A 10,783-nucleotide genomic window follows, 5' to 3' on the forward strand; every position below is an offset into this window, starting at 1 on the left:
GCGTCAACGCCGTTAGAGCGCAACCAATGCTCCATTAATGAATTCCATTTAATGAACTCCAAACTCGCAACCTCGCAACCAATGTTCAAACTCCATTAGAAATGCCGAAATTAAATTTTTCAGTCATAGAATTAGAACTGAATAAAATAGTAAACAATGATAACATTGATGCCGTCACCAAGGTATTTCTTGCTCTAAAAGAGAAAAGAATTAACCTTAGGGTAAATAATAATACACTTAAAATTGGAATTAATGCAATCAATTTTGACGACGGCCAATCAAATTCAGCTCCATCCTTTGCTAACATCATAGGTATTTTTAATGCCTTTTTTTGTAGTATTTGGAACAGGTTGCGTATGGATATGCTTTCTCTTAAGAGCCCTACACTTTGCTAATGAAACTCAGCAAAGATATAAACATGGGAGAAAAAACTGGCACTCAAACAGCTAAAGAAAATTAAATTGTTTAAATAACGGAATGGAAAGAAAGAAAAATTCCCTCGTTATAATATTCTAGTGTATTTATATGTTTAGGTGTAGGGATTATTGTCGACAATTGCACACTCATCTATGAAAAAGAAGCCTCACACTTGGTGTCAACAAGACAATTTTACTATAAAGTGAACTAAAGATTTCACACTGCCATAAGCGAATTTTTCCTTTTGTGACTTATAAAATTCTGTGTATATAACGCATTTTAAGTTAGAGCGTATTTTAATTATCAATACATATTAAATTGTGTTGTCAAAAAAAACTATTTCATTATACTTTAAAATATAGTGTACTTTATTATAACACAAATTACATATATTTAATAAAAATTACTTATATATAAATAATTAAGAAAAAAATTCATTTAACTCGCTGGAGGAGTGTGAATTTCATTATCAATGTGTATTTCTTTATTAGTCAGAAACCATGCGAAACACATGTCTATTAAGTTCAAAGGACATAAACCTAGATATTTTTACGGCCACCTTTCTCTCATATGTATTAGTAGCAATTGACCAATAGCTTGTAATAGACCAGGGGTCGTTTGCGTACTATGCACTAGATTAGTTATATCATATAGGACAATTCCATACTCTTGGCCTGAATCTATTTCCGTATATATATTCTGAGCATACGTTTATTAGTTTGAGTCTAATTTCATATCTGTACTGAGTGGCGTCTTGTATATTCCATGACTTTGTAAATAGACCATATTTTGTACAGCTACTGACATTACGTCATTATCAAATAAATTAATATATTGTGAGCGCCATTAGATGAACTAAGCCATAACCAAAACAAGTCTCACACCAAATTAAACTGAAATAAAAATAAAGCAACTTTCCTTAAATATTTTAATTTGTTCCGTAAAAAGTGTCCTTAATTGGTTTGCTTTTACTGAACCAAAATTCCTATATTATTTTGTGTTTTCAGTAAAGTGCTAGTATTTTATAATCCTAGAAAACATAGAGAAACATAATTAGTTGGTTTATTTTTACTAGTTTTACTGATATATGTTAGATATGCTGTGAAGTAAAAAGTTTTGTCAGTTTTAAGTTTCAACTTCGCTCTTTACTTCCCTCAGAAAACTTTGTTTTTTTGAAAATTAATTAATTAAAAAAACTTGCCAAAAAATAAGTTTTACAAATAAAAATAAAGAACTGCATTAAAGCAAAAATGAATAAAAGTGAAATCAAATAATCTACAAACCGTGGAACTACCAAAAATCAGTATCGATAAATAAATAAAACCGAACAGAAATTACAATAAATAACCGAGTCAAACTCAAAACAAGCGGAAATTAAAATGAGTAGGGCTCAAAACCCCTATGCCTTCCCAAGGCCAAAACATAATTTGCACTTTCCTGAAAAAATACATATGTTTTGACTTTTATAGATTTAATAAATCAAATAATATTAGCATTTGGATTAATAAATATCGGTATATTCAAACTAAACGAACACTGAGCATTCATTTGTAATTTTTCAGTAAAGTGCAAATTATGTTCTGGCCTTGGATAGGCATAGGAATTTTGAGTCTTTTCAAGCCCAGGCTAAAGAAAGGGAGATCCATCCTACCCCCCCCCTCCCAAATGTATCTTTTTTTATAATTGTGAGAATTTTAATGGAGAGTAGGGCAATTTAATCCCTATAATTAACTCTAAGGTTTCTGGTACTCCTCCCCCAACGAAACATTGACACATCTTCCTTTTTTCATAATTTCACATGAGAAACCCAGTGAATCAACAAAGTTAAATCAAGTATTTATAAAATGAAGGTCTATATTTACCCTTTGTAATATTAAATTAAATATGAATTTTCTACTGAAAGTAAGTAGGAACATAAAAAGTTAAAACAAATAGAAATTATTACGTAGGAGAGGGGTCACCCCTTTCTCAATCCATCGAATTTAGTGTGGATTGATATTTTTTCCTGGGGTAGGGGGGGGGGTCCACACGGATTTTAAATATGAAATTTGTAATTAATTCTTCTTAACATCAGAGAATATGTCTGGTCTGCATTATTATTATGTAAGTAAAGAGTAATATTAAACCCTAAAATGAGAAAAAGTTAGTCCGTATAGGAAGAGGACTGCCCCTTCCTCATACTGATCTCCATTTCATGGTCGTGGAAACTTCGAAGGATGATCATCTGATCATAAATTGAGAGTTCTAGTCCTTTTATTACAAGATGAAAGTAATTGGAAAACAACCAGCCGGGGAGATATTTTCCCTTCACAGCATTTAGCTTACCTTCACGGCACATTTTAAAAAAAAGATTTTAACTTGCATAAATAATTTGCAGCAGGCAAGGGCAGATTCAGGATTTTTGTGTGAGGGGATAGGAAAACACCCCCCTAAAATATTATCTGGCTCCGAAAACTTAACAAAATCTCAAAAACAAATTTTTGATGCGTTTTTCAAAGCCCTTTTTTCTCCCGAACAAAAGTCCTTGATACGACTTTGCTGTTGCATAATCTTTTTGGCTTTTAAACCATTGTTGGCTCAAACTCTCACCTGACTTCTAAGCATAAGTAAGAAGTGACAAAAATGATCTGTCAAAGATTGAGCACCAATTGGCATTGTACGATATGTCGTAATTTTATAATCATTTTCGGTTTCCAACTGCCATCAAATTGTTTTTGACGCGTTGTAATTGTTGCTGACGGAAGTATTCTGACTGTATATATTTGTTCTTCATTTAAATTTTTCTCAAACTCGTAACCTATCTAGTTAGTCTTTATAGGCAAGAAAATCCCATAAAATCCAATAAAAAAATATGAAGCCGTTATCGAGAAAATTTATATATATATATATATATATATATATATATATATATATATATATATATATATATATATATATATATATATATATATATATATATATATATATATATATATATATATATATATATATATATTATATATATATATATATATATATATATATATATATATATATATATATATATATATATATATATATATATATATATATATATATATATATATATATATATATATATATATATATATATATATATATATATATATATGTCTGTCTATATATGTCAACTGTCTAAACGCATGCAAAATACCTATGGACTGACCCTATCCCTGAACTAACTCGACCGTAAAATTATTATTTACGATCAAGTGTTGCTAAAAAAGTTGTGCCCCATTTTGAATGTATCTTGGCTGGTCTTAGTGGAGGTCGATTTGACACTCAGAATGTATCAATGGAGTGATGAATTAATATAATATTGGGAGACTTTTCCTGCTCCCTCTTTTTATTGATTATTAATGGAGTTAAGTAAACATAATGAAGTAAAATATATAGTTTTTCTCTTGTTTTGTCAGTGTCCCTATTCGATGTTCTTTGTTCATAACAAATTATTTTTTTTGTACACTGTGTTAGGAAAATGACAAATATAATTATTTTGTTGTATTAATGGAGTTCATAATTAGTCACTTGCAAAGTATACAATCCTTAGCCAAGATTTTTTTTTCTAAAAGAGTTTTTTCAAATTCACCTAAGCATTTTTATGCTGTTATCAAGTACTTCTATTGTATTCACTCTTAAATAGTTCCTTAAATTAAACGATCATATAATTTGCATGGTGATCTACGAATAATTTCCAGGTTAAGTAGTTATGTAGAATAAAAGGAGAATTGTTTCTCCATTATATAAAAATAGCATATACTAACTATCTCAGAAAAATGCGTTACCCAAGTTTAATTTTGAAGTGCTGTGGGTGGTTCGGGGGGGGTTGAGGGGAAAAAAATGACCCTAGCTTTTGAAGTAAACGGAGACCCCGAAGGTAATCGTAGGAAAATGTTTGTCTAGGTTGTCAAAATAGTGTAATATTTTCAAAAGACTAAAAGATTTGGAGTAAAAAACAAAAACAAGAAAAACTGAGACTTTGATTTATAATCCGAAATTTCGTCTCTTCATTTTGTTAGAACGTGAACTGGGGGGAGTGCCCCCCCCCTCCACTAAACCCATTGGTATAAAATCTGAAGGCCGGGGAATAACGAGTCATTATTCCCATCCCTATAGAAGTAGCCTAGCACCGGGGAATTTCACAAATTATTGACTAAGTGGAATCTAACGTAAGAATCATGCTTGAAGATAGTTTTGGCGACTATCCACAGTCAGTCCCCGATTTTTTTTCTTCTTGACTAAAACAAGCTTAAAGAACTAACAGACAGTCAAGTCTTGTAATGTATAAAAAAAACTGGCATTTTTAAAATTTATATAAATGTTAGACAGGGGCGGAGGGTCAAACATTAAAAGTGTAGGGTGTCCACGCTTTATTATAAACCACACTCTCACCTCCCCTCAACAACTTAAGAAAGTTTCATCTACAGACTCTCATTGCCGGTTTCAATAGTCTTTCTGATAATAGTTTTCAATAACCCTAGTACACAGAGTGCGTTGTGATGTCAGACCCTTCAAAATTAAATGAAAGCAGTCACAATTAGAATTGATAAATGTCAGAAGTATTTTTAGTTAAATTAATTAGTATTCGCAGCCATTGTAGAAGTAGCAGTATTGGGGGCCTAGAGTTTTCAAACTGAAACCCTCAAATATTCCTAAAGTATTGTAGAAACACCTTTTTTATAAACAGGATGATAATGCTGTGTTTTGATTTAATTCAAATCACTCCTCAATATTCAGTTACGTTTTAAATTGATCAATGTACACTTTTGGGGAAAAACTGTGATAAAATCTAATATAAAGTTTCAATGATAACTAGTTTGTTTACTATCAAAAAATTTTAAATTAATTTGAAATTTCCTAAACAATTGTCAAATACTCGAATTTTTATGTATTGTATATATTTTATAAATAATGCTTGTGGCTTTATTTAGTTCTACATTTTATTTACTTGAGTCCTTCTATAGAGACAGTATGCACATGGTGGTTTTTGATAGAGTTAAATACACCCCTCACCATTCAGTAAGATTTAACATTTAGATCCTTAATATTTTGTTGCACAGCCAGATTGAAACATATTTCTTTTTCCAAATGACAAATTCAGTGTGTAAACACTATAAGTTGAAGAATTTTTTAATTGTGAAACATTTCAACCTAAATAAGTGTATTTTTTCTTGTCCATGTCTTATAAATTATCCTCACGTCTTTTTTTTAAGTGATTCTTCTTTTTTTTCTTAATCTACTCCTTCCTCCACTTGACTAAGCTAATGCTGAAAACAGAACAAAAATTATTCATATATGTCCAATTTTCACTTTTTTTGTGATTTCGCCTTTTAAAATTAGGTTACAACTTAAAACCCTGCTATTTAAATTTTTCCGAGTCAAGGAAAAAACCACGTACTCAACTCATTTATATTAATCGAAGGATGACCTCTCCCTTTTTCTCAGTATTTTCTCTTTTGCATAGGCCTTAATTATGATCAAAATTGTGTTTTTAGAGCATCAATCACAATTGAGCTCAATGGCTCCTTACATGCAGGTCAATACCACGAACTGTCTGATTATTGCGAGACTCTATTTTGCATATCCTAGGCATTGATATAGATTAAAAGGTTGTTTAAAAAACCTTGTTTTACGAAACCATTTTAATTTTCTTGACTTTCTAAAACATTTTATTTTTCTTTTTGTTGAGATAACAAGATGGATGCGCACTATCTTCACACAAAAGCTAATAGAGTAGACTTTGACGAAGCACATAAGAACCTATAAGAGATAGAAAACAGGATTGGCGGTTTTAAATACATAAAACAAAAATTTTTTATCGCCTTTACTCCCTCAATGGAGCTTATTCAAAGAGCCTGATTCAGAAAATCTTTTCTTTATATATTATACTAAAAGCATTTTCACTTTTGGGCACTTAATAACCTAATCGAATAACCTAACGATTAGTTATACCTAATCAAATTTCACGACTGAAGAAAGGTTTCCTTACAAAGACCCCAGTGGAATAGTCTTTCACTTGTGTGAAACCTTGTTTATGTCTTGTCAAAGATCCTAAGTGATCAAGGGTTTTTTTGCAGTTAACATACGGTAAGGGTTTCTCACCTGTGTGCACCATTATATTTTAAGTCAAATGTCCAGGCTCAGGAAAGTTTTACTGGCACCTGTTAAAATGAAAGATCATTTCCCTTGTGTGTCATCTTTTATGTTCAGTCAAATATATAGTTTGTTTAAAGGTTTTTTTTGCATATATCACACGAGAATGGCTTATCCACTGTCTGTAATCTTATATGTTTAGCCAAAGATGCCGAGTCAGAAAAAATTTTCTGACAAATATCGCACGGAAAAGGTTTTTAACCTGTGTGCAGTTGTTTATGACTAATCAAATTTCCTGAACAAGCAAAGGTTTTCTTACATATCTAAAACGGCAAAGGGTTCTCACCTGTATGAACTCGTTAATGTGCAGTCATATGTGCAGAGTGAGAAAAGGTTTTCTTACATATATCGCACAGAAAGGGTTTTTCACCTGTATGCACTCGTTTATGAATAGTCAAATTTGACGCAAAAGCAAGTTTTCTTACATATATCACACTAGAAGGGTTTATCATTAGTATGCACTCATTTATGGTAAGTTAAATGTGCATACTGATCAAAACATTTATTACATATATAAAACTGAAAAGGTTTTTTTACCTGTATGAACTCGTTTATGATAAGTCAAAGATGTCAATTGAGCAAAGGTTTTCCTACATATCTCGCATTGGAAGGGTTTTTCTCCTGTATGCACTTGTTTATGCTAAGTAAAAGATGTCAACTGAGCTAAACCTTTATTACATATATCACACTGAAAAGGTTTTTCACCTGTATGCACTCGTTTATGTGTAGTTAAATTTGACGCAATAGCAAAAGTTTTCTTACATTTATCACACAGGAAATGTTTATCATAAGTATGCACTTGTTTATGTGAAGTCAAATGTGACGACTCAACAAAATTTTTCTTACATATATCACACTGGAAGTGCCTTTCACCTGTGTGCACTTGTTTATGTCTATTCAGATTTTGTGACTGAGAAAATGTTTTCTTACATACATCACAATCGAAGCGCTTTTACCCTGTATGAACTCGTTCATGTCTAGTCAAATCACTTGATTGAACAAAGCTTTTCTTACAAACATCACACTGGAAGGGTTTTTCACCAGTATGCACTCGTTTATGGGAAGTCAAATTTGCCAACTGAGCAAAACCTTTACTACATATATCACACTGAAAAGGTTTTTCACCTGTATGAACTCGTTTATGATAAGTCAAAGATTCCGATTGAGAAAAGGTTTTATTACATATATCACACGGAAAGGGTTTTTCCCCTGTATGCATTCGTTTATGTTTAGTCAAATCACTTGATTGAACAAAGCTTTTCTTACAAATATCACACTGGAAGGGTTTTTCACCTGTATGAACTCGTATATGTGTAGTCAAATTTGACGAGTCAGCGAAAGTTTTCTTACATATATCACACTGAAAGGGTTTTTCACCTGTATGTGTTCTTTGATGCCTTTTCCAATCACCCAATCCAGAAAAGCTTTTCTCGCATATATTACATTGAAAGGATTTCACTCTTTTATGTGTCCTTTGATGCATTTGCAGTTTCCGTTTATTGGAAAATCTTTTTTTGCATATACTGCACTCATGGTATTTTCTAAACTTCTTGTTGGGCGAATGGCGATTCAAAAGATTTCCTTTATCGTTGTGGCCAGTTACTCTAGAATTCAACTCAAGTGAATTTAAACTGACGGTTGTGGACAATTCCTGCGAAGTATCTTGAGATGTATCACCGTGTAATACTGTTTCAGACTCGATTTCTGAAAAATTACCAAGTAAAATCAAATGTTCGTTCATACTATAAATATTCTGTTGGAAACAAATTGGACATCTTCTTGTTTATCCCATTTGATGCTTCAAAAAATTAGCCACAAAGCTTGTATAATCTCTAATTACAGCAGGACAGATATCACATTCTATTGGTGAAAGCTTTTCACAGCCAGGGTCTATATGAAGTTCTAGTATGAGAGATGATTTCTTAGTCTTTCCGCAGAAGTTGCAACGCCAGAGATTCGGTTGAGTTTCACCACCAATGCCACAAATAGTAGTTGAATTCATTACTTTTGAAATTAGGGGATAAAATAAAAGTCAGTACTACAGCTAAGGGTAGTACGTAAATGCATCATATTGAGAAAAATTGGATGAATGAAAATTTATGATTTAAAAACCTGTTTCGTTTAATAGCAATAATAAAAAACAATATTTAAAATTCGACCCGGAGAAAAATATAACAGTTAAAACACTTGAAAGATTCTACAATCATAAAGAGTTTAAGAAATTAGTATTATACTTATATACACTTAACAATGTATATAAGCCTACACTTAACGGTGTATACACCTAACTTAATACACTCGAACACTTAAAAAGTCCAAAAAAATATTATACACTTAGATACAATTGATAGCCGATTCCCACTTTTATTTTCATGGATGGAGAATTCTTTCTTATCCCTTCCTTCATTATCTTTTAGAATTTGATTTGAACTCAATTTAATGTTTAGGTTTCTTTCTTTTCTTTATCTGTTTTTTCTCTATTTCATTATACTACTGAAAATATTTACACAACAGCAGAGCATTATTCAGGAGGGGGAGGGTTGCAAGCACCTCAGAAGATAGACCGGGGGGAGTTAAAGCTAAAAAGCCAAGATAATAAACAGAGAAAAATCTTCCGAAAAAAACTACATTTTTGTTTAATTTAGATTTAACGCTTAAGTAGCTCAGTGCTAGTAAAAGAGGCAAATAAAAGCTTTTTTATGAGCTAAAACCTCATCGTAACTAGCGTTGTGGCTTGTCTTAATTGACAGATATATATCAGAGGCAACGCTGTAGCGTTGCCTATAGTAAAGGCCATACGGCTCCAATGTTTTATTATTATTATTTATTATAATTTTTTTACCCAGAGGCATTTCATATGGAACGGGTCGTCGTAGAAGCTTCAAAGGGGGCTCATTCGATTGGAAATCGAGAGTTCTAGTGCCCTTTTTAATATTCTAAAATTATTGGAGGGCAACTAGCCCCCCCCCCCACGCCCATCAGTTCCTACAGTACATCTAATCAATGTGTTGATATAGTCTTTTTGTTAATTTTACTTGATATCCATATAGAAAATATTTTTTTGAGTAGTATCACCTCCTTAAACCATCAGGGTAATGGTGTAAAGTTATGCTCTGAAGGCTTATAAGGCTGTTATTGAAGGCGTTGTCGTAGAAACTTCAAAACAGGCTCATTCAATTGGAAATTAAAGAGCTAGTGCCCTTTTTAATAGTCGAAAGTGATTGGAGTGTAACTAGCCCCCTTAAACCCCCCCCCCCCCCAGTTCCATCATTTCCCCAAACACATCCAATCAAGATTTTGAGATAGCCATTTTGTTCAGAGTAGTTGATTTCCAGATAGAAAATATATTTTTGAGGAGGATACCCCCGCACAACCCTCAGGGCAAGGGTTTTAAGTTATGCCCTGGGGGCATATAAGGTTTTTATAGAAGGCGTTGTCATAGAAACTTCAAAACAGGCTCATTCAATTGGAAATTAAAGAGCTAGTGCCCCTTTTCATAGTCAAAATGATTGGAGCGTAACTAGCCCCGCTCCCCTCCCCCCACGCCCATCCTTTCCCCAAACACAACCAATCACAAATTTCAGATAGCCATTTTGTTCAGCGTAATTGATTTCCAGATAGAAAATATATTTTTGAGGTGGACACTCCCCACAACCCTCATGGCAAGGGTTTTAAGTTATGCCCTGGGGTATATAAGGTTTTTATAGAAGACTTTGTCGTATAAACTTCAAAAAAGGTTCATTCGATTGGAAATTCAAAGGGATAGTGCCCTTTTTAATAGTCAAAAGTGATTGGAGGGCAACTAGCCCCCCCCCCATGCCCATCATTCCCCCAAACGCAGCCAATCAAAATTGGGGATAGCCATTTTGTTCAGCGTAGTTGATTTCCAGATAGAAAATATGTTTTTAAGGAGGACACTCCGCCCCAACCCTCAGGGCAAGGGTATTAAGTTATGCCCTGGGGGGATGTAAGGTTTTTTTTATAAGGTAGTGTCGTAGAAACTTCAGAAAAGACTCATTCGATTGGAAATTCCGAGGGCTAGTGCCCTTTGTAATAGTCGAAAGTGATTTGAGGGCAACTAACCCCCTCTCACGCCCACCTTTTCTTCAAACACATCCAATCAAAATTATACTTCAAGGAAGTTTGAGTCCTGGTTGAACTTCCTTGAAGTAATGATATTAGGGCTGTTTTAAAA

General features: G+C 32.8%; 1 pseudogene; it reads right to left on the reverse strand.

Annotated features, from left to right (window-relative positions):
• Positions 1–7,228: 7,228 nt before the first annotated feature.
• Positions 7,229–8,590, reverse strand: LOC148943185 (uncharacterized; annotated as a pseudogene).
• Between the last annotated feature and the right edge of the window lie 2,193 nt (positions 8,591–10,783).

This window comes from Artemia sp. Qi Xiang Cuo, chromosome 16, assembly GCF_049724085.1.
Source record: "Artemia sp. Qi Xiang Cuo chromosome 16, ASM4972408v1, whole genome shotgun sequence".
Lineage (NCBI taxonomy): Eukaryota > Metazoa > Arthropoda > Branchiopoda > Anostraca > Artemiidae > Artemia > Artemia sp. Qi Xiang Cuo.